Source organism: Bison bison, unplaced genomic scaffold (genome assembly GCF_000754665.1).
Source record: "Bison bison bison isolate TAMUID 2011002044 unplaced genomic scaffold, Bison_UMD1.0 scf7180017864034, whole genome shotgun sequence".
In the NCBI taxonomy this organism is placed as follows: domain Eukaryota; kingdom Metazoa; phylum Chordata; class Mammalia; order Artiodactyla; family Bovidae; genus Bison; species Bison bison.
The window spans coordinates 3,367,442-3,390,643 of NW_011494606.1; the positions used below are offsets into that span (position 1 = coordinate 3,367,442).

The 23,202-nt window shown below is 40.9% G+C and overlaps 1 long non-coding RNA gene and 1 pseudogene across 1 annotated transcript in view; one reads left to right on the forward strand and one right to left on the reverse strand.

Annotated features, from left to right (window-relative positions):
- The window catches only part of LOC104984657, a 35,267-nt gene that overhangs the window by 6,058 nt on the left and 6,007 nt on the right, over positions 1-23,202 (reverse strand). The window contains exon 2 of the long non-coding RNA XR_824772.1: positions 11,785-11,899. This is a non-coding gene — a long non-coding RNA (uncharacterized LOC104984657). The remainder of the gene's footprint in view (positions 1-11,784; positions 11,900-23,202) is intronic.
- LOC104984655 lies at positions 9,244-9,872 on the forward strand (annotated as a pseudogene).

Here is a 23,202-nt window from a genome sequence, read left to right on the forward strand (position 1 = left end):
GTTATGTATGGATGTGAGAGTTGGACTGTGAAGAAGGCTGAGCGCCGAAGAATTGATGCTTTTGAACTGTGGTGTTGGAGAAGACTCTTGAGAGTCCCTTGGACTGCAAGGAGATCAGCCCTGGGATTTCTTTGGAAGGAATGATGCTAAAGCTGAAACTCCAGTACTTTGGCCACCTCATGTGAAGAGTTGACTCATCGGAAAAGACTCTGAAGCTAGGAGGGATTGGGGGCAGGAGGAGAAGGGGACGACAGAGGATGAGATGGCTGGATGGCATCACTGACTCGATGGACATGAGTCTGAGTGAACTCTGGGAGTTGGTGATGGACAGGGAGGCCTGGCGTGCTGTGATTCATGGGGTTGCAAAGAGTCAGACATGACTGAGCGACTGAACTGAACTGAACTGAACATTATTCTTGTGTTACCAAATTTTGAAAACAAACTTATTTTAGAAATTTTGAAATAGAAAAGTAGAAACCAAATTTTTAAAATCTGTAAACCTGTGACCCTCAGAGAATCGCTTAGTGACATATTAGTATATTTTTTTCTTTACTAATAATATCTTGAACATTTTCTTATTAGTGAATATTCTCAAAACCATGATTTTTAGATAGTATATTCCATTGTATGTATGTACTATATAAACTGTAAAACCACTCTCAATTGTTCAACATTGTCTTGTTTCCCAAGTTTTTCAATTGCAAACAAAGCTGGGGTGAACAGTACTGGGTATACATCTTTGACTACATTTTGATATTTCTTCAGATGGATTCCTTGAAGTTGGGTTACTAGGTCAAAAGTTAGAAACATTTTTCACAATTAAAACTGGCAAATTTACATACTCCAACAGGGTACAGGACCACTTTTTTCATGTAATTTAGTTACCTTTGGATACATATTTTTTTAGTGTTGTTTTTTTTTTTTTTTTGCCAATTTCATAGGAGGAAGATTGTACCTTATTATAGTTTTAATCTATATTCCTTTGAATGCTACTAAACAGTTATTTTCCCAAATTCAAATAGTGATTTGTATTCCTTTTTTTGAATTATGTATCCACATCTATTTCCCTGTCATTCTGGGGGAATTTTACTATTTTAATTATTGATTTACTAAAACTTTAAAAAATATTTATATTAAAACTTCTTGTAAAATGACTGTTATTCCATGCCTCACATGTTTGCTACAGATATTTTCCCTAGCTCATTACTTCTCTTTTTTTAACTGAACGTTTTAGTTTGAGACACTTGCATATTTGGGTTTCCCAGCTTGCACTGGTGGTGAAGAACCTGCCTATCCATGCAGGAGACATAAGAGACATGGTTCAATCCCTGGGTCAAGAAGACCCCCTGGAGGAAAGCATGGCAATCCACTCCAGTATTCTCACCTGGTGAATCCCACGGACAGAGGAGACTGGTGGGCTACTGTCCATAGGGTCGCAAAGAGTCAGACATGACTGAAGTGCACTGAGCATTCACACACTTGTATATTTATATGTAGTTGTAAGAAATAATGCAGAGAAATTCTGTACACCCGTCACCCAGTTCCAATGGTAAGATCTTACAAAATTACAGTAAAATATCATACCCAGGATATGAACATTGACACAGTCAATATACAGAACATCACCACAAAGATCCCTCATGTTGGCTTTTTTATAGCCACACTTTTCTCCAGCCCCCAGTCCCTCATTAACCCCTGGCACAATGATTGTGTTCTACATTTCTATAATTTTGTCTTTTAGGAATTTTGTATAAGTAGAATCATGTAATATGTAAATGTTTGAGATTGTCTAATTTAACTCAGCACAGCTCTCTGCAGACTCACCCCAGTTGTATCAATAGCTCCCTCCTTTTCATTGCTGGGTAGTATTTCATGATACGCGTGTACCAGGGTTTAACTATTCCACCCATTCTAGGACATGGAGGGTTATTTCTAGTTTTTGGCTATTATGAATAAAGCTGTATAAGAATTCTTATATAGCTTTCTATGTAAACAGAAGTCTTCATTTCTCTGGGATAAATGCCCAGGGGTGCAATAACTAGATTGTATGGAAGCTGTGTGTTTAGTTTTCAAAGGAACGCTCTCTTTTCCAGACAGGCCATACCATCTTACATTTCCACCAGAAATATGTAAATAATTGAGTTTCTCTTTATCCTTGGTAGTATTGGTGTTGTCATTTTTTTTGTTTTTTCAGAAATTCTAATGGGTATGTATTATAGGAGTAGCTTATGGTGGGCTTCCCTGATAGCTCAGTTGGTAAAAAATCTGCCTGCAATGCAGCGATTTGATTCCTGGGTCAGGAAGATCCCCTGGAGAAGGAATAGGCTAGCCACTCCACTATTCTGGCCTGGAGAATTCCATGAACTGTATAGTCCATGGGGTCACAAAGAGTCGGACACAACTGAGCGACTTTCACTTCATCATGATGGATTTAATTTGCATTTCCCTTATGGTTAATGACATTCTATATGTCTATCTGCCGTCACTACATCCTCTTTGGTGAAATGTCACCTGATGCATTTTTTCTGTTTTCTCACTGGATACTTTCTTATTTCCTTTTCCTTTTTCCTGTTGAATTTTGAGAGCTCTTTATGCATACTAGTTACTAGCCTTTTGTCATATATGCGGACTTTGGTAGAGCACAAGTTTTTCACTTTGATGAAGGTCAATTAATCCTTTTATAGATGATGCCTTTGGTGTCAAGATTAAGAACTCTGGGTTTAGCCTTATGTCTGGAAAATTTTCTCCAATGTTTCTCTCTAAAAGTTTTATAGTTTTACATTTTACTTTTAAGTCCATGATCCATTTTGAATTAATTTTTACATAAACTGTGAGGCTAAGGTTGAGAGTTTGTTTTTAACCTATAGATGTCCAGTTGCTCCAGCACCATATTTTGAGAAGTCTATCTTTCCTCCAATGCTTTTGTACCTTTGTAAAAAATCATTTAGGTGTATATGTGGAGATCTATCTATTTCTGGATACTCTATTCTGTTGATCTAATGTTTATGCCTCTTTCAGTGCACACAGGCTTGATTAATGTAGCTATTTAATAAATCTTGAAATTAAGTAGATTAATTCCTCCAGTTTTTTCCTTTTTTTTTTTGGCCATGCCATGAGTAATGTGGGATCTTAGTTCCCTGACCAGGGATTGAACTCATGCCCCTGCACTGGAAGCATGGAGTCATAACCACTGGACTGCCAGGGCAGTCCCCCTCCCACTTTTTTCTCATTTAAAATTGTTTTAATTATTCTAGCTTTTTGGCCTTTTCATAGAAATTTTATAAAAAACCTTGCCTATGTCTACCAAAAAAAGTCTTTGTGGGTTTTGATAGAAACTGCGTTAAACTTAGATATTAGTTTCAAAATGAGTGGCATCCTTACCATGCTGAACTTTCCAATCCATTCACACAATCTGTCTCTCCATTTATTTAAACTTTTTTTCTTTCACTAGGGTTTTGAGTTTCAGCATACAAGTCTTCTCATATTTTGTTAGATTTGCACTTAAGTATCTCATTTTTTGAACAATTTAAAATGGCATTTTAATTTCAGTGTTCACATGGTCATTGCTAGAATGAAAAATGAAAGTGCTAGTTGCTCAGTTCTGTCTGACTCTTTGCAACTCCATGGTCTATAGCTTCCCAGGCTCCTCTTTCCATGGAATTCTCCAGGCAAGAATACTGCAGTGGGTAGCCATTCTCTTCTCCAGGGGATCTTCCCAACCCAGGGATCAAACCCACATCTCCTACATAGCAGGCAGATTCTTTACCTTCTGAGCCACCAGGGAAGCCCATCAGATCAGATCAGATCAGATCAGTCGCGTCCAACTCTTTGCGACCCCATGAATTGCAGCATGCCAGGCCTCCCTGTCCATCACCAACTCCCGGAGTTCACTCAGACTCACATCCATCGAGTCAGTGATGCCATCCAGCCATCTCATCCTCTGTCATCCCCTTTTCCTCCTGCCCCCAATCCCTCCCAGCATCAGAGTCTTTTCCAATGAGTCAGCTCTTCCCTGAGGTGGCCAAAGTACTGGAGTTTCAGCTTTAGCATCATTCCTTCCAAAGAAATCCCAGGGCTGATCTTCAGAATGGACTGGTTGGATCTCCTTGCAGTCCAAGGGATTCTCAAGAGTCTTCTCCAACACCACAGTTCAAAAGCATCAATTCTTCTGTGCTCAGCCTTCTTCATAGTCCAACTCTCACATCCATACATGACCACAGGAAAAACCATAGCCCATATAGAGGTATAATTGATTTTACTATGTGGATCTTGTATACTATAACATTGATGAACTTACTTTTTAATTTTAGGAGGTTTTTTTTGGGTAGATTCCCTGAGGTTTTAGGCAGACATTCATGCCATTTGCTAATAGTGCCATTTTTGTTTGTTTCTTCCAATCATTATGCCTTTAATTTTCTTTTCCTGCCTTAATACTCTCACTAGAACTTCTGCATTATGTTGACTAAGAGTGATGGAAGTGGAAATACTTGCTGTGTTCCTGAAATCTGGGAGAAAGCATTCAGCCTTTCTCCAGTAAGTAAAATGTTAGCTGTAGATTTTCTGTATCGAGTTGAAGTTTCCTTCTCTTCCTTTTTTTCTAGGAGTCTTTATCAAGAATGGATGTTGAATTCTGTCAAATGCTTTTCCTGGAATAATTGATAGGACTGAGTGAGTGATTTTTCTCCTTTAGACTTTAAAGTGGATTATAGTAACTGATTTTCAAGTGTTGAATTAACCTTGCATCCTGGGAATAATATTCATTTTGCTGTAGTGTATGATTCTTTTTATACAATGCTGAATTCTATTTGCTAATATTTTGTTAAGGATTTTTACATGTATATTCATGATAAGAACTGATTTGTAGTTTTCTTTTTTTTTTTTTTACTATTTTTATTTGGTTTTGGTATCAGGGAAATACTAGTTTAATATGTTATGAAAATTCTTTTTCTACTCTCTGGAAGAGATTGTATAGAATTGGTGTCAATTCTTTAAATGTTTCATAGGCTTTTCCAGTGAAACCATCTGGGTCTGATGCTTTCATTTGGGGCGAGTTTTTAAGTTATGAATTCAGTTTCCTTAGTAGTTATAGGATCAGCTACTCAAGTTATCTGTTTCATCTTAAGTAAGTTGTGACAGTTTGTGTTTTGGGGGGAATTGGTCTTTTTCATCTAAGTTGTCAAATGTGTATAGAGCTGTTCTTAGTACTTCCTTATTTTCCTTTTGATCTCTGCAGGATCTGTGAAATGAAAATTCAATTTCATTCAATTTCATGAAACCTCAATTTTACTCCTGACATTGATAATTCAAGGCTTCTCTCATTTTTTCTTTGTCTTCCTAGTTTTGTAATTTTATTGATTTTTTTCAAAGAATCCGCTCTTTGTTTCATTGATTTTTTCTATTGTTTTTTCTGTTTTCAATTCTATTGATTTCTCTTCTTATCCTCATTATTTCCTTTCTTCTTCCATTATGTTCAAAGAAGAAAGTCTTTATGATATCAATCTTAAATTCATTGAGGCTTGTTTTATGGCCCAGGATACAGTCTATCATCATATACCAAGATAAATGTATACCAAGATGTACGTGTACGAAGATATATTCTATTAGGGGGTGAAAAGAATGTTTAACTCTGCTGTTATTGGGTGGAATGTTCTAAAAATGTCAATGAGATCCTGTTGGTGGTTCTTTTCTTCTATATCCTTGCTGATTTTCTGTCTAGTTGTATCACTTGTTGAAAAAGGAATATTGACGTCTTCAGCTCTAAGTGTGGATTTGTTTATTTCTCCTCTCAGGCCTGGTACTTGTTACTACATATATTTTGCAGCTTTGTTGTTGGTGTATATATGTTCAGGACTGCTGTGCTTTCTTGGTAGATATGTCCTGTTATTACTATGTAATGTCCCTCTTTGTCCCTGGTAAAATTTTTTGCTCTAAGTTTGCTTTGATATTAATATAGCCACTCTTGCTTTCTTTTGATTGCTATTTGCATGGGAGTTATATTTTCTAAAGAGCCTCTTTAAAATGGGAAATAGATGATGAGAATTATAGTTAAATACTTTTAAAATGTAGACTAAACTTTTAGCTATACATAAAGAGAAGAATCCAAAGTGCAAAGACCAAGCAGCATTGCTGAATTCACTTACTTTATTCCCAGTGTGCTCTCTTGTGGGTGAACAAATCAATAAAAGAATAATGTATTCTAGTAACTTTGGTATGCCTAATTCAAAGCTGGCTTATACCAATCCTCCTAGAGCTTATGCCAAAGAACAGAACTATAATCAGAGGTCTTCTCCTAATTTGTATTTTCTGGGGACAATTCTCCCAGCCTCTTCCAGAATTTTCCTGGATTCCCCCAGGCCTCACATTCACAAAAGATCTTAGATACAGGATTTTAATATTTTTCCAAATGAAATGATATATATGACCACAGAGGCATGCCAACAAGACTGGAAAAGGTTTATCGAACACCTTTAAACTTGTGATCCATTAGTGGGCCCATACTGATGATTGTGTCCTGTGAAAAATATTTTTACAAATTCTGTATTTATCTTCTAATTAGCACAAGTATAGTAAATTTTGTTATGTCTGGTTTTTTGTATTAAAATTGCCAGTTTAAAAAATGTAGATATTTAAAATATGCTTTGATTTTTGTGGCCCCATTTTACTAGGAATCTAGGGGGAAAAATGACATTAACAAAGTTCTCTTTTGATGGTTCAGTGAGCCCTGAGTCCTTTGAGTATAGTATGCCCTGATCTAGGATGACTGGATTCGTATTAGCTGATTTTTTAGGCTTTTACCTAGAAAGAAACAGAACTCAAGTATTTTCCACTTGTGTTAGACCAACACTCTGAAAGAATCAACACTAGAAGGGTTGCTTTCTATCCATGAAACATACAGGGGGGATGCTGATCTACCAACTCAAATAAACCATTTAATATAACCAAAATGCATATCTTGTCCTTTATGTATGTAATTTGGAGAAGGAAATGGCAACCCACTCCAGTGTTCTTGCCTGGAGAATCCCAGGGACGGCAGAGCCTGATGGACTGCCGTCTATGGGGTCGCAGAGTCAGACACGACTGAAGCGACTTAGCAGCATGTATGGAATAGCAGGCAAGCTTCCCAAAGTAAATACAAGTACAAAGTGCCATCTTATCACCTTTTCTGAAAAGTCAAAATCTTTCTCAAAATCTGCTTAAAAACTGATGCCACAACTGTGAAATATAAATGCAAGCCAAAGACTAAGCCCCAGTCCTTTAAGATGGGGTTTGTTGGTGAATTTAGATACTAAAGGGCTTCCCTAGTGGCTCAGACGGTAAAGCGTCTGTCTACAATGCAGGAGACCCGGGTTCCATCCCTGGGTTGGGGAGATCCCCTGGAGAAGGAAATGGCAGCCCACTCCAGTATTCTTGCCTGGAAAATCCCATGGACCACAGAGCCTGGTAGGCTACCGTCCATGGGGTCGCAAAGAGTTGGATACACTGAGCGACTTCACTTCACTTTATATACTAAAAAAAAAAAAAAATTCCAATCCTCCAAATCATGGAGGCTATAAGAAAATGTCAGGAAAGTTAATGTCCTAACTATCTTGAACACTATCATGGGTTAAAAGACTTTAAAAAATCAACCATAACACAATGGATGTTCATGCCATTCCACCGTTCACTCACTGGAGGTGACAGCCTGAGGCCACACTGTGGTCAAAGAGAAAGGTGGGATTATGTGTGGGTTATATGTTACCATCCTCATATTGAGCTTCCATGATAGCTCAGTGGGTAAAGAATCCGCCTGCAATGCAGGAGATCCAATTCAATTCCTGGGTTGGCAAGATCTGCTGGAGAAGGGATAGGTTACCCACTCCAGTGTTCTTGGGCTTCCCTTGTGGCTCAGTTGGTAAAGAATCTGCCTGCGGCCTGGAGAATTCCATGGACTTTATAGTCCAAGGGGTCACAAAGAGTCAGACACAACTGAATGACTTTCACTTTCTTATCCTCACACTGGTGTGGTCTGACAGAGCCATATATAGGTACTTATGATAGGATTCAAGCTTTGAAATCATGGTATACGTAATCAGAATTAATGTAGATTTTTGTCTGTTATCCATTGCTACTTTAACAATAAAAGCAATCCTTCTGAGGCTTAAAAGATAAATAATAAAAGAGCAAATAGATACAGAAATCTCATTAACCGATTACTTAGGATCATTTCTTTCAAACCACTGATAAATTAATTTGGAGCAAAGTTTAAATTGTTGTTTTGTTATGGTTTACATAGGTAATACACTCACATGGGTCAAAAATCAAACAAAGAAGTGTGCAATAAGAATACAATATTTAGAAATAAACCTACCTAAGGAGGCAAAAGACCTGTACCCCAAAAGACCCTAAATAGTCAAAACAATTCAGAGAAAGAATGGAGCTACAGCTAATTATGCTCCCTTACTTCAGAATATGCTACAAAGCTACACTCATCAAAACAGTATGGTAACTGGCACCAAAACAGACACAAAGATCAGTGGGACAGGATCGAAAGCCCAGAAATAACCCCACGTGCCTGTGGTCAGTTAATCTATGACAAGAGAGGCAAGAATATATAATGGAGAAAAGACAGTCTCTTCAATAAATGGTACTGGAGAGACTGGGTAGCTACATGTAAGATAATGAAATTAAGATATTCTTTAACACTTTACACAAAAATAAACTCAAAATGTATTAAATATCTAAATATAAGATGGGATACCATAAAACTCCTAGGGGAAAACATAGGCAGAACACTCTTTGACATAAATCACAGCAACAGTTTTTCAGATCTGTCTCCTGGAGTAATGAAAAGTAAAAACAAACCAATGGGACCTAATTAAACTTAAACGCTTTTGCAGCAAAAGAAACTGTCAGTACAATAAAAGACAACCGAAACAATGGGAGAAAATATTTGCAAATGATGCAACTGACAGGGATTAATTTCCAAAGCAACCAAAGAGCTCATAGAGCTCAATGTCAAACAACCAAAAACAACCAAACAATCCGATCAAAAAATGGGCAGAAGACCTAAATAGACATGTCTCCAAAGAAGACATACAGATGGCCAACAAGCATGTGAAAAGATGCTCAATACTGCTATTTATAAGAGAAGTGAAAATCAAAACTACAGTGAGGTATCACCTCATACCAGGCAGAATAGCCATCATCAAAATGTTCACAAACACTCTTTCCCTTCAGAAGGCCACTGAAGATCCTGATGTTGCCATGGGCCGCCACCCCGCCCTGTATTACTGGTACTATAAGAACAAGCCATACCTCAAGTCCCACTTCTGCCGAGGTGTCCCTGATGCTAAGATCCGCATCTTTGACTGGAGGCTAAAGAAGGCAAAGTGAATGAGTTCCCACTCTGTGGCCACATGGTATCAGATGAGTATGAGAAGCTCTCCTCTGATGCTCTGGAGGCTGCCCGTATTTGTGCCAACAAGAACATGGCACCAAAAAGTTACGGCAAAGGTAATTTTCACATCCAAGTGCAGCTTCCCCCCTTCCTCATCTGCATCAACAAGATGCTGTCCTGTGCTAGAGCTCATAGGCTCCAGACAGGTATGTGCTGTGACTCTGGAAAGCCCCAGGGCCCACACCAGCCAAGTCATAATGTCCATCCACAACAACCTGTAGAACAAGGAGCATGTGATTGAGGCCCTCCACAGGGCCAAGTTCAAGTTCCTTGGCCACCAGAAACCCACATGGCCAAGAAGTGGGGGTTTTACTGAGTTTAACGTGGATGAATCTGAAAACATGATAGCAGAAAAGCAGCTCACCCCAGAGGGCTGTGGGGTCGAACACAAGCCCCTGGACAAATGGTGGGCCCTGCACTCATGAAAGGCTTGGCAATGTCCCCTCCTTACTCATGCCCACCAGTGAATCCTACTTCCTTACCAAGAAAAAAAAAAAAAATCCACAAACAAATGCTGGAGAGTGAAGTGAAAGTCGCTCAGTCGTGCCCAACTCTTTGCGACCCCATGGACTGTCCATAGAATTCTCCAGGCCAGAATACTGGAGTGGGTAGCCTTTCCCTTCTCCAGGGGATCTTCCCAACCCAGGGATCGAACCCAGGTCTCCTGCATTGCAGGTGTTTTCTTTCTCAGCTGAGCTATCAGGGAAGCCCTGTAAATGCTGGAGAGGGTGTGGAGAAAAGGAAACCCTCCTACACTGTTTGTGGGAATGTAAATTGGTACAGTCTGTATGGAAAACAGTGTGAGGCTTTCTTTAAAAACTAAAAACTGAGCTACCAAATGATCCAGCAATCCCACTTCTGGGCATATATCTGGAAAAGGCAAAAACTCTAATTTGAAAACACATTCACATATATAACATAGATAACTAATAAGGACCTGCTGTATAACACAGAAAACTCTACTTCATATTCCGTAATGACCTGCATGGGAAAAGAATCTAAGAAAGAATGGATATAATGTATAACTGATTCACTTGGCTGTACACCTAACACTAACACAGCATTGTAAATCAACTAGACTCCAATAAAATCTTTTTAAAAAATGAAAAAAAAAACAGATGCACCCCAATGTTCATAGCAGCACTATTTACAATAGCCAAGACATGTAAGCAACCTCAATGTCCATCAACAGATAAATGGATAAAGGTATGGTACAATGAGATATTACTCAGCCATAAAAAATGAAATAATGCCATTTGCAGCAACATGGATCTATCTGGAGATTACCATCCTAAGTGAAGAGGAGAAAGAAAAAATATAAAATTTCATTTATATGAGTAATCTAAAAAAAGAATACAAGTAAACTCACTGATAATACAGAAATAGACTCACAGACATGGAAAAGAAATTTATGGTTACCAAAGGCTAACAAGGGGAAGGGATAAATTGGGAGCTTGGAATTAAAAGATACATACTACTATATATACAATAATAGACAACAAGGTTCTGTATAGCACAGGCAACTGTATTCAATATTTTGTCAGAGCCTATATGGAAAAGAATCTGAAAAAGAATGTATATGGAATTGCCGTGCTCTCCTCCAGGGAAGCTTCCTGATCCAGGGATTGAACCTTCGTCTCTTACATCTTCTGCATTAACAGGTGGGTTCTTTACCACTAGCACTACCTGGGGAGCCTGATGTTTATACATATATATACATACACACACACACACACACACGTATATATGAATTACTTTTCTGTACACCTGAAGCTAACGCAATATTGTAAATCAACTACACTTCAATTAAATGAAATTTAAAAATAAAAAAGGCATGCAGTAAAAACTTACATTCCCATTGCATTCTCCAATCACTCAGTTCCTATGTGTTACCTACCGATACACTTGTACTTTTTAAATTACTTCTAAGATGCCACTTTGTAAATATGGATGTATTATAACTTCCTCCCTTTTTACACAAAAGGTACCATTAAGAGCATGATCTCTAAAGCCAGACTGCCCATGTTCAAACCCCAGTTCTTCCACAAATCAGCTGTGTCTTTAAGCAAGCTTCATAACCTCTTAGTGTCTCAGTTTCCTCAACTGTATAATGAGGGTAACAGTGGCAGCTGTCTCCTACAGCTATTTGAGGATCAGATGAACAAATATACGTATAAAGCACTTAGGACGGGGCCTGGTGCGCAGTGAGCCATCTACATGTGATGGGGGTGCTGGCACCATGGAAGTTGCAGGATCAGAAGTCTAAGTGCACGGGCTCTGGAGTGAGACTGCCTGAGGTCAAATCTTAACTTCCTTATATGTGAAATGTAAAAAATAATAGTACTTACCCTCACAGGGTTGTTGTGAGATTGAAATAGACAGTGCCTCACACTGGGTAAGCACGGCTGTATTTCATCAAATCCAAAATGCCATGTATTCTAAGGCACGTCATTATTTTATGGACTAGGAAAGGAAAAAAAAATTCCAATTAAATTATGACACACCTTTGACTATAACACATCCTCATTTCAAGTGCATCATGAAGTGAAAAAATGTACATTTTAGAATTGATGAAATATGGGATACAAGTGTTAGCTATTACACTTTTATTTTCACTTAAAAATACATCTTGGATATCACTCTGTATCGGTACAAAGAGAGCCTCTCCTTTTTTTTTTAAGTGGCTATATAGTAATCCATTGTGTGGTTGAGCCATAAATTATTTAACCGATCTCCTATTAGTTTCCAGTCTATTGCTGTTACAAACAATACCACAATGAATAACCTTGCAGACATGTCATTTTGCAAGCCTGCTAGTCTATCTGTAGGATAAATTCCCGAATTGGCATTGCTGGGCCAAAGAGTACACGTATTTGCAATGTTGGCAGGTATTCTAAGCTCCAGTTTAAATGGCCTGGTTACTTCCAGCTAAGGAATCGTGGATTGAGGCCATTTGAAAAGGATCAACCTCATGGAATGGGAGAGCAGGATGACAAGAGTCTCATTACACAGGAATGGGAGAAGGGAAATTTTTGTATGCTGCTGATGGCCACCTAAATGGGTCAGACTTTTTGAAAGACATTTTGGCTCTATCTTTTAAATTCTCATTCTGAAAAACTATCTCACTGAAATTCTAGCACAAGTCGCAAAAACATATGTAATAATTATAGCAAGAATGTGTGACATGGAGAAACAGTGCAAAACGCTTACTCTATAAACTCATCAAAATCTCACAGTGCTACAAGTCTGGGCTAATTCTTCCCATTCTACAGACACAGACAGTCGAGATGGAGGAGAAGGCTTCAGAGAGAGGACGGTACTCAGGCAGCCTGCTCCAAATCTGTGCTCTTAGCCTTATACAAGTAGACTCTTTGAAATAGTTAAAAAAAAAAAAAAAGACATCTGAAAGTTCCAGAGTGATATAGTTAATATTATTGTGGTGGTGGTGGTGAATAAATTAGGAATTTGGGATTAACATTTATATATTACTACATATATAATAGGTAACCAACAAAGACTTACTGTATAGCACAGAGAACTATACTCAATATTTTGTAATAACGTACAAGTGGAAAGAATCTGAAAAAGAATATATAACTGGATTCACTTTGCTGTACGCCTGAAACTAATATAATATTATAAATCAGTTATACTTCAATAATATATATATTATAAATTTACACTTTAGGAAACTGTATAACCATGATAAAGAAGGAAGTAAACCTTTATACGGCAACCTTAACTCATGTCTACAAGGTACTGTCTTAAAGAAATTAACACAGTCTGAGTACACTCCAGTAGATGCCTATAGTCATGTATCAATCTGACAGGTAGATAATAAAAGGTCTAGAACAGGATCTTGTGCTTGACGATCTGAGGGGGAGTTGAGGGAATAACAGAAAAAAAGTGCGCAATAAACGTGACGTGCTTGAATCATCCTGAAACCACCCCTATCACCCCGTTTTGTCTTCCATAGAACCGGTCCCTGGTGCCAAAAATGTTGGGGACTGCTGGTCTAGAAGGAGAATTCAACAATTAAGGATATTTTCTCCAAATCCCCCTGATTATGAGCGAGTGGTAGAGATTTCACTTTGTATACTTCCAAATTATTTGAATCCTTTTACAGACCCTATTGTTACTAAGAGGTCACTTAACTCCAGACAAAATTGTTACTCATCCCTGCACCAATGTCATCAGAAACACCAAGAAATGTTTGGGTATAAAAGGCCACTATGGGCCCAGTGAGTTAAAAAGAAAAAAGAACCCACATTTAGGGAAATATAGCCCTGACCTGTGCAACGTAAGAGAGTCAGGTTCGATCCTTAGGTCGGGAAGTCACGACTTAGTGACTGAACAAGGACAATGACTTGGAAATGATTCAGCACAATCACCTACTGGAGTCACTTATCAAATACTGTGCTGTCGTGTGCTGTGCTCAGTCGCTCGGTTGTATCTGACTGCAACCCCATGGACTGTAGTCCGCCAGACTTCTCTGTCCATGGGATTTTTTTTCCAGGCAAGAATACTGGAGTGGGTTGCCATTTCCTTCTCCGGGGGATCCTGGACCCAAGGATTGAACTGCATCTCTTGTGTCTCCTGCATTGGCAGGCAGAAGCTTTACTACTGAGCTCACCGGGGAAGCCCTTATCAAATACTAATATCAAGTGTTAGTATCAAATACTAATAGTCTTTAAATAACTAAAAGACAGTTCAATTTCCATTAGCACTTTTTGTACTGTTTCCTCCATTTTTTAAGTTCTTTTGACTCCCTAGAATCTTCCTGAGCTCACTGAATTTCTCTCTCACCAGATATCAATTAAAGTCAAATTTAAGATCTCTTACATCAGGATGTGCAAGGGACAGAGGGCGGGAGGTGGGGTGTCTATGAATGATCCTAAAAGGATTTCTTTTTTTGAAAGGTCCAGTCTAGGCTGAGATGGTGAAGTAGGTCTGGGCACACAGAGCAAAGTCACTGATGATTTCAGGAGAGGGAATACCCTGGTGGCCCAGTGGTTGCTGCTACTGCTAAGTCGCTTCAGTTGTGTCCAACTCTGTGAGACCCCATAGACAGCAGCCCACCAGGCTCCCCCATCCCTGCGAATCTCCAGGCAAGAACACTGGAGTGGGTTGCCATTTCCTTCTCCAATGCATGATAGTGAAAAGTGAAAGTGAAGTCGCTCAGTCATGTCCGACTCTTCACGACCCCATGGAGTGCAGGCTACCAGGCTCCTCCACCCATGAGATTTTCTAGGCAAGTGTACTGGAGGGGGTTGCCATTGCCTTCTCTGGGCCCAGTGGTTAGGGCTCTGCAATTCCTTGCATGCGTTTTATCCCTGGTTGGGGAGTTAAGATCCCACAAGGAGAGCAAGGTACAGCTGTCTAAAGTGGGAGGCAGTTTCACCCCAAGACAGCTCATGAGGGAACCCTGCCCTATCCACTCAGTCCCTCAATGATAGAGGTGGACAATGAGTTCACAGCTGCTCAAGAAAAGAGACTTGCTCTCAAGGAAGGAGAATCACTGAAAAAAATGGCTTGATCTTTGGGGAAAGTCATTTGAAGTCATATAAAGGCAATTCTTAAGGAACTCTCAACTAGGAAAGCCAAGAAGAGAACTAAAGTTTCATCTTCTTTAAAGAGCTAGGCTGCCAAGGTTCTCAGCAGGAAGCATCTCTTCCAGACCATCAGACCCTCTGAGGTCCAAGCTTTTCCACTCACTTCAGGCTCTGGATAAGTTCCCATCAGGATATCTTAATTTTTCATGCCTCTCTTCTCTCCCCCTTTTCATACTTCTTAAAGTGGTCAGCTCTCCTTCCTCTTAGCTTTTTTTTGGTTAGATTTTTTTTCCCCCTTTCATTCTCCTATTGAGAGTTTTCCTAGAAAACTCTAGGAAAAAAAATATTTTGTCTTCTTTCTTGATCTAAAAATGTGATGTTCACTGTATCCTGGGAACCCTGTTTCACTGTCCTGTCACCCACTTTCCCATTATTATTCTGTCCTGGTATCTTGGAGGTGACTGGAAGGGGTTCCTGAATTTGTAAACTTCCTTCGTGTCCCGAAGTCAGAGGAATCCGCAGTCTCTGGCCACGGCTGGAGCCCCAAAGTTAGAAGTCATATTTATAGGCTTTACGGCAAAAAGGAACAGAATACACCTTCTTATTTGAGATCTTTCCCAGCACAGCTCATCCTCACTGGTGGAGATTTACCACTGATGCTTTGGAGTTTGTGTTTCCTTTCCTTTTTTCCTTACTTTCCTTATTTAACTAAAACATTGTCTTGGTTTTCTTCTGCTTCACAGCAGCACTCAAAATGTCTATTCTTTTCTGCTGTTCTTCCTTCATAATGAAAGCAGCGGGAGTGGGGTCAAATGTGGAGCCTGGAAGAAGCCTGCTTTCTGATTCTGCATCGTTTCAAGAAGACGCTTGCTAACGGGGCACCCCATCTCAGGGGCGGTCCCCACCTCTCTGCCTTGCTTCTTTCTCCACTGTCCTCGCTTCTCTCGCAAATCTCAGTATTCTACCCCAAGCCATTTGCCCTAGAAGCTCCCTGTGCTGCCACAGCAACATCTGCCTTCCATGCTTTCGACCGGAACTACAGCACCACTTCCTGGTTGTGTCTTTATGTGAAATATACAACTTCCTGGATTGCATCACTTCCTGGAGTCCAGCATTTTATTGAACCAACAACTTCCCTATTCAATTTTGTCCTTGTCACTGCCTGACTTCAGTCCCTGGTTCAAAATTTAAGAGGGTGTTAAGTGTTCTTAACACAAACAAAGGGACATAAAGAAACTCTGAATGGTGAGGGATGCCTATTACCCTAGTGGCTGTGGTAAAGGTATCACAGCCTATATGTGTGTTCAAACTCATAAAATTATACACATGATCAATTATACACTTTATCAATTATGCCATAATGCTATGCTATGCTAAGTCACTTCAGTCGTGTCCAACTCCGTGAGACCCCATAGACGACAGCCCACCAGGCTCCCCCATCCCTGGGATTCTCCAGGCAAGAACACTGGAGTGGGTTGCCATTTCCTTCTCCAATGCATGAAAGTGAAAAGTGAAAGTGAAGTCGCTCAGTCGTGTCCGACCCTCAGTGACCCCATGGACTGCAGCCCTCCAGGCTCCTCCATCCATGGGATTTTCCAGACAAGAGTACTGGAGTGGAGTGCCATTGCCTTAATAGACCCTCTTTAAAATAACTCCAATCTTTTGTAATATTCTGCAATATCTAGGGTTTTTTCCCTATATTTCTCAACCAACTCCTGTTTTTTGGATTTGTGTGTGCACATACATATTCAGTCAAAGAAGGCAATGGCAACCCACTCCAGTACTCTTGCCTGGGAAATCCCATGGATGGAGGAGCCTGGTAGGCTGCAGTCCATGGGGTCACGAAGAGTCAGACACGACTGAGCGACTTAACTTTCACTTTTCACTTTCATTCACTGGAGAAGGAAATGGCAACCCACTCCAGTGTTCTTGCCTGGAGAATCCCAGGGATGGGGGAGCCTTGTGAGCTGCCGTCTATGGCGTCACACAGAGTTGGACACGACTGACATGACTTAGCAGCAGCATACATACTCAGTGGGCAAAACTGAAGCATATCTCTGGTGGGTCAAAGGTTGGAGCTCTTGGGCTCCTGTGAAGGATTTGGGGGATACAAATACAGTGGTTAAATACAGTGATTACTAGTCACGTCAAATAGGTACCTGCCGTAGGCCTGAGATCATTTCCTTACGTCTTAGTCTTGCTATTTGCTGTAAGTGTTCTCTCAGTCTTGATTTCTGTATAAGATAGTTGGGCATAAAAATAGTTCCCATATTTTATCAGTGTTTTTTTTATCACTTAGAATTTTTCATTTTGTACTTATTGAAAGTGCTCTTTTAGACTTGTTTTTATCGTTCATCTGTCTTGTACACACATTAAAAAAAGAAAAATTGGTTGTGGCATCTCTAAAACTCGTCCACATTTAGAGTCTAGCCCTTCTGAATCATCATTGCTGTCTGTTTTTCTGCATGAGGTTATCCTCTGCGCTCTGAGAAGTTGAAGAGATAGCTTTTCTTAAAAGGATACTTCACTAGTCAATAGTCTTTGGAATTTTCTTGTCAAGCACTGACACTAATTTTGCAAGTGCAGGCAATAAAACTACCTCAGGACTCCTGCCTGGCCAATATAATCATAAGACACATCTCAATATTGGAGAACTAAAATGGGAAACATGAGAGTTTTTGAACTGGAGTAGTATGGAATGTATTTTTCATCATGTGCTGTAATGATTCATAACCTGCATATTGTTTCTTCATAATGTTCTGTGATAAAGATCTTTTTTTTTTTTAGGTTTGGAAACTCAACCTCAGAAAGATAAGGTAACCTATGAAAGCAATGGGAGGAAAGTTAGCACCGCTGTGTCTGACCAAGCCATCCCCTCTCTATGCTCCTGCCTCTTCCACCCTGCTCCATCTGTCTGACATTTCAAAGCCTCTTATTTTGCCTTGGAGGTTAACAGATCTTGGGGCACTCTGTTTCTCCAGGCCACACCAGTTTGGGGGGCAGAGGGTATAACAGCATCATAAATAACATGAATAAATCAATGTTGCTCTGACGCCTCTACCACAGAACTACAGAAATCCCAGAGGCTCTCATAGTCCTCCCGAATATCCAGGTGGGTCTCATATGCACTTCTCAGTTAGTCCCCAGGCCCTTAACTCAGTAGGCTGCCTATACCCCATTTGTCCTTCTGTGAGCCAAAGGTCACTGGCCAGAGCTGCCACAGTGAGGACCTCCCATCTACTCTAAATACCCTCCAAGTGGGACTCTAATTTTTGTTCCCTGTTCTCAGAACTGGGTCCTTGTACCAAGTTTGTGGTTTGGGTATCTCTCAAGAGAGGCTCTGACCTGACCTCTTTGGAAACTGATTCTCTTCACTTCAATCATTCTGTCTATGGCCTACCCACAACCCCCAACTTTCCAGACATGGTCAGATGCCCAGGAATTCACAGCTGTGGCAGCTTAAGGCTAAGCTCTAGATTGAAAGACCCCAAGACACAAGCCCCGTCTCCCTGTATTAGTTTTCTGTTGCTATGGTAACAAATCACCACAAATGTACTGGCTTAAAACAGCACACTTATTATCTCACATTTCTGTAGGTCAGAAATCCAAGAAGGCTTGGTTGAGTTCTCTGGTTGTGGTTTTTATAAGGCTGAAATTAAAGTGTCAGGACTAGGCTCTTGTCTGAAGGCTCTGGGGGAGAATCCACTTCCAGGCTCTTTCAGGTTGTTGATAGACGTCAGTTTCTTGAGGTTGTAGGACTGAGGTCCCTGTTTCCTTGCTCTCAGCTGGGGGCTGGTCTTCGGTTCTACATGCTGCCTTATTCCTTCTCATGCTTTCCATGTACCCTCTCCACCACCCCTACAGTAAGTCAGTTGCCTTCTCATGCTTTGAACCTCCAATGTCCTCATCTTCCTCCTCTGATTCCAGCAAGATAAAGTGCTCTAACTTTAAGGGCTCATGTGATTAGACTGGCCTCACCCAAGTAATACAGGACATCTCCCTATAATCATAAGATCCAAAACCTTGATTACATCTGTGAAGTTGCTTACCATGTAACAAAACATATTTATAGGTTTCAGGGATAAGTGCATGGTTATTTTTGGTGGGGGGCATGATTTGGCCTACCACACCCCTAATTAGTTTGGAATCTCCTTACAGAGTGGGGGCAGTAAACAACCCTAACCTTGCAGGCACCTAATAAATTCTGTTGCTCAGAGGACTTGGAGGCCTTTTGTCTAACAAAGAAGGTTAAAGAGAAGAGTTCAAATTCCAAAGAATTTTAAAAATTCTTTACTCAAAAATTATAGGGGAAGAGATACTGCCTCCTCGTGGGAGGTAAATGCCTTTAAGTCTGTGGCTCTGGCTGGTGGCACTCCTAAAGCTTGGTGTGAGAAAGGCTGTGGATACTGTCTGCTGTTTCTGGGGTGGATAGAGCAGATGGCCAAGCTCCTGTTGGTGATCAGACTGGGCAGAGTGGGTTTATTCAGGGGCAGGAAGCTGGCCTCAGAGATGCCGGCTTTTCCCAGGCTGGCTTTCAGCCAGTCCCTTGGGAAATCTTGGACGGGGAGGCTGTGTGAAAACAAATTTACGTGCATTTGGTCAAGAACGCTTTGTGCTGGGGACTTAAACATTCTGAACCTCTCTGAGCCTCACAGAAACCCACCAGTAGCCTGTAGGGGCCCTATTTTACAACTGAGGAAACTCAGATTCTGAGAGGTTAAATGACATGCTCAAAGTCATGCAGTGAGGGCAAAGAGGCAACACTAGAGCCTGCTCTTCTCTCATAGTTCAGCCTCTTTCTTCCATTCTGCAGGTGCTCCCTGGGGAGGTAAGGAGCCATGGTTTATCACCAATGTATTTGTTAGGGGAAACACACTGACTGAAACCACCCCCCATGGCCAGGCACCACAGTAGCTATTTGCATGAATTATTTTACAAAGGGAGGTCCTAGTAAGGAACACAGCAGTAATAAGTCACCACCAACCAGAAGAGCTCGGGAGAGGTGAAAAGGAGATGCCACGTGTCCTACCACCTCCCAGAATCCTTCTCACTGGCATCCATGGTAGCTGAGCAATGTGTGCACCACTAGGAAGGACCCTGAGTCAGAATGATTGGCCAAAGACAACCTAGAAGCTAATCCCAATTGCCTTAAAACCTGAGGCTTCAAGCCACCTGGCAGAGCAGTTCTCCTGGGTTCCCTTACCCTCCTGCTCTCCCTTCCTGGGCCTCACTTCCCAATAAAGCCTCCTGCTTTGTCAGCACGTGTCTCTCCTCGGACAATTCATTTCTGAGTGTTAGACAAGAGCCCACTCTCGTACCCTAGAGGGGGTTCCCCTTCCTGCAACATATTGGATGACTATGAAAGCGTCTTCATTTGTCATTCTAGTCCTAGGCTACCTTTTTCCTGACCACCTCAACCTTTTTTTCCCCCTGAGTTTCTACAATATCCATCCATTCATTCTGAACTCAACACGCTTAAGTACCTGTGACATACTAGGCATTATGTTGGGTGCTGGAAATGAAGGTGAACAAGACAGATCATTCAGTCCACCCATCAATGAGCCTTCAGAACTGTCTTCACTCTTAGAGAAGATAATTATATAAGTAACAGCTGTGAAGTGTGCTGAGCATTAGGGTGAGGAAATCAAGGATGTTGTGAGAGTAGCAGGGTGTAGGTTCTAACCTATTCTAGAGATAGGAAGAACCTCTCAGGAGGGATTATCAAAGTCAAGACCTGAAGAATAGGAAGAAATTAGCTAGATCAGGAGAGTTGGGCAGGAGCGATGCAAATGGAAGGAACATGGCCAGGAGGCAAAAGTACATGGAAAAATACTTCATGAAATCAGGAAAACTAAGTGAAATTGAGCAGGACCCTGTGGGGGCCCTTCCAAGTACAAATCCTTTCCATGGTTCCTGTTTCTTGTTTGTAGGAAATAGGCTTCATTCATCCTTCTAGACCTTCCCTCCATTCCAAAGAGAAGATTCAAATAGTTATGAATCGGGGTTTGATATCTGGGGTTGGGAAGATCCCCTGGAGAAGGGAAAGGCTACCCACTTCAGTGTTCTGCCTGGGCAATCCCAGGGACAGAGCAGCCTGGCTACAGTCCATAGCATCACAAAGAGTTGGACATGACGTAGCATTAAGCCATCACAGGGGAGGAAGGAAATACAGAAACAAGGGAGAAGCAGTCAAGAAACATAGTGCAGCAATGGACTGGGTCCCAGCCCCTCCAGGGGGAATATACATAACAATATTTTTGAGTTCTTCTGCAGGAACTAAGACCCCCCGACTGAGGTGAAGGATGGAAATAACTTCAGGTTGAGCATAAGACTCCTGGAACACCACTCTCTTATCCCATCACCAACCAATAGGGGAAAGTCACACACCCTGTAGCCCTCACCCCAAGTTTGCTTATAAAAACTTCTCCTCAAAAACCATTGAGGAGTTTGGGGTTATTGAGCAGAGGCCACCCATTCTCTTTCCTTGGCCTTGTGATAAATTTGTCTCTGTTCCCAACTCCAACTTTTTGGTGTGTTTGGCCTGAGCGTGTATCGGGCAAATGAACTTCGGTTTGGTAACAAAAGCAAAACAAAAAGTATCCATCTGAGACGTTTTGGACAACAACCAATTCTGCAACACCAGCTGGGTGTTCAACAATTCAATTTAATTGTGATGCAAACTACGCAAGAGTTAATGTACACCCCATAGCTTAAGCTCAGTCCCACAAAATAACCTCTATTTCAGATGCCAGCTGTAAGTTGTAAGCTGCACAAACCTCTCACCTACTGGCTATAAATAAGGGGCTCCCAGGACACCCTCCTTGGCTAGATCAGCTCACCAAACTCAAGAAGGCACTTTACTTACACTTACCAGTTGATCATAAAGGATACAAATCAACAGCCAGATAAGAAGTACACAGGGAGAGTTAAGGAAGGGTCCTGAGCAGAAGAACTTCTGTCTCCATGAAATTGGGGTGCACCACCCTCCTGGCACGTGGATGTGCTTACCAACTCCGAAGCTCTCAGGATCTTGCTGTTCAAGGGTTTTTACGGATTTCAACCTCCAGCGTTTCCTCCCCAGCTCCCAGAGGGCAGTTCTCACCATTTAATCACTCGGTCCTTCTGTTAAGCAGCCCCATCTGGAGGCTCTCTAGGGGCCCCGCCCTAAGTCACTTCTTTAGCATAAACTCAGGATAGAAAGGGATTCCTCATGAATAACAAAAGACATTCCTATCAGCACTGAAATCCCAAGGGTTTCAGGAGCACTGTGCCAGAAAAAAGCAGAGACCAGATATTTATTTAATAACATAGCAGTCTATAAGAAGCAGAGTTCTAGGCAGCAAATGGCAACAGCTGAGGCCCAGGGGGTAAGAGGACCAGATCAAGAAAGATCTTGTTAATGAAGTTAAAGAATTCTACTTTTAGGGCAGTGGAGTGCCACTATGGATTGAAGTAGGGGAGTGATAAGGTGAGATTTATCATGTTATAAAGATGCTATTTGGAGAACTGATTATAGGGACAAAGCTGGAGTCAGAGAGACTAGTAAGGAAGATATTATGGTAATCCTGGTGGAGACAATGATGGTTTGGGGAGGCCAAGAAGATGGAAAGAAGTGGGTGGGGTCATGAGAAGGTTGAGCTGGATTGACTTTGATGTTGAATGCATTGTGATCTCTATCATTCTTTCAGAGATTGTGCTCTCCCTTACAACATTTATTTTTACATTTATTCCTCCTTTTTTATGTATACATTTTATTTATGTTTGTGAACGTGCTGCACTCAATATGCCAGGAGATTTGGAAAACTCAGCAGTGGCCACAGGACTGGAAAAGATCAGTTTTCATTCCAATCCCAAAGAAAGGCAATGCCAAAGAGTGCTCAAACTACCGCACAATTGCACTCATCTCACACACTAGTAAAGTAATTCTCAAAATTCTCCAAGCCAGGCTTCAGCAATACATGAACCGTGAACTTCCTGATGTGCAAGCTGGTTTTAGAAAAGGCAGAGGAACCAGAGATCAAATCGCCAACATCACCTGGATCATGGAAAAAGCAAGAGAGTTCCAGAAAAACATCTATTTCTGCTTTATTGACTATGCCAAAGCCTTTGACTATGTGGATCACAAGAAACTGTGGAAAATTCTGAAAGAGATGGGAATACCAGACCACCTGACTTGCCTCTTGAGAAATTTGTATGCAGGTCAGGAAGCAACAG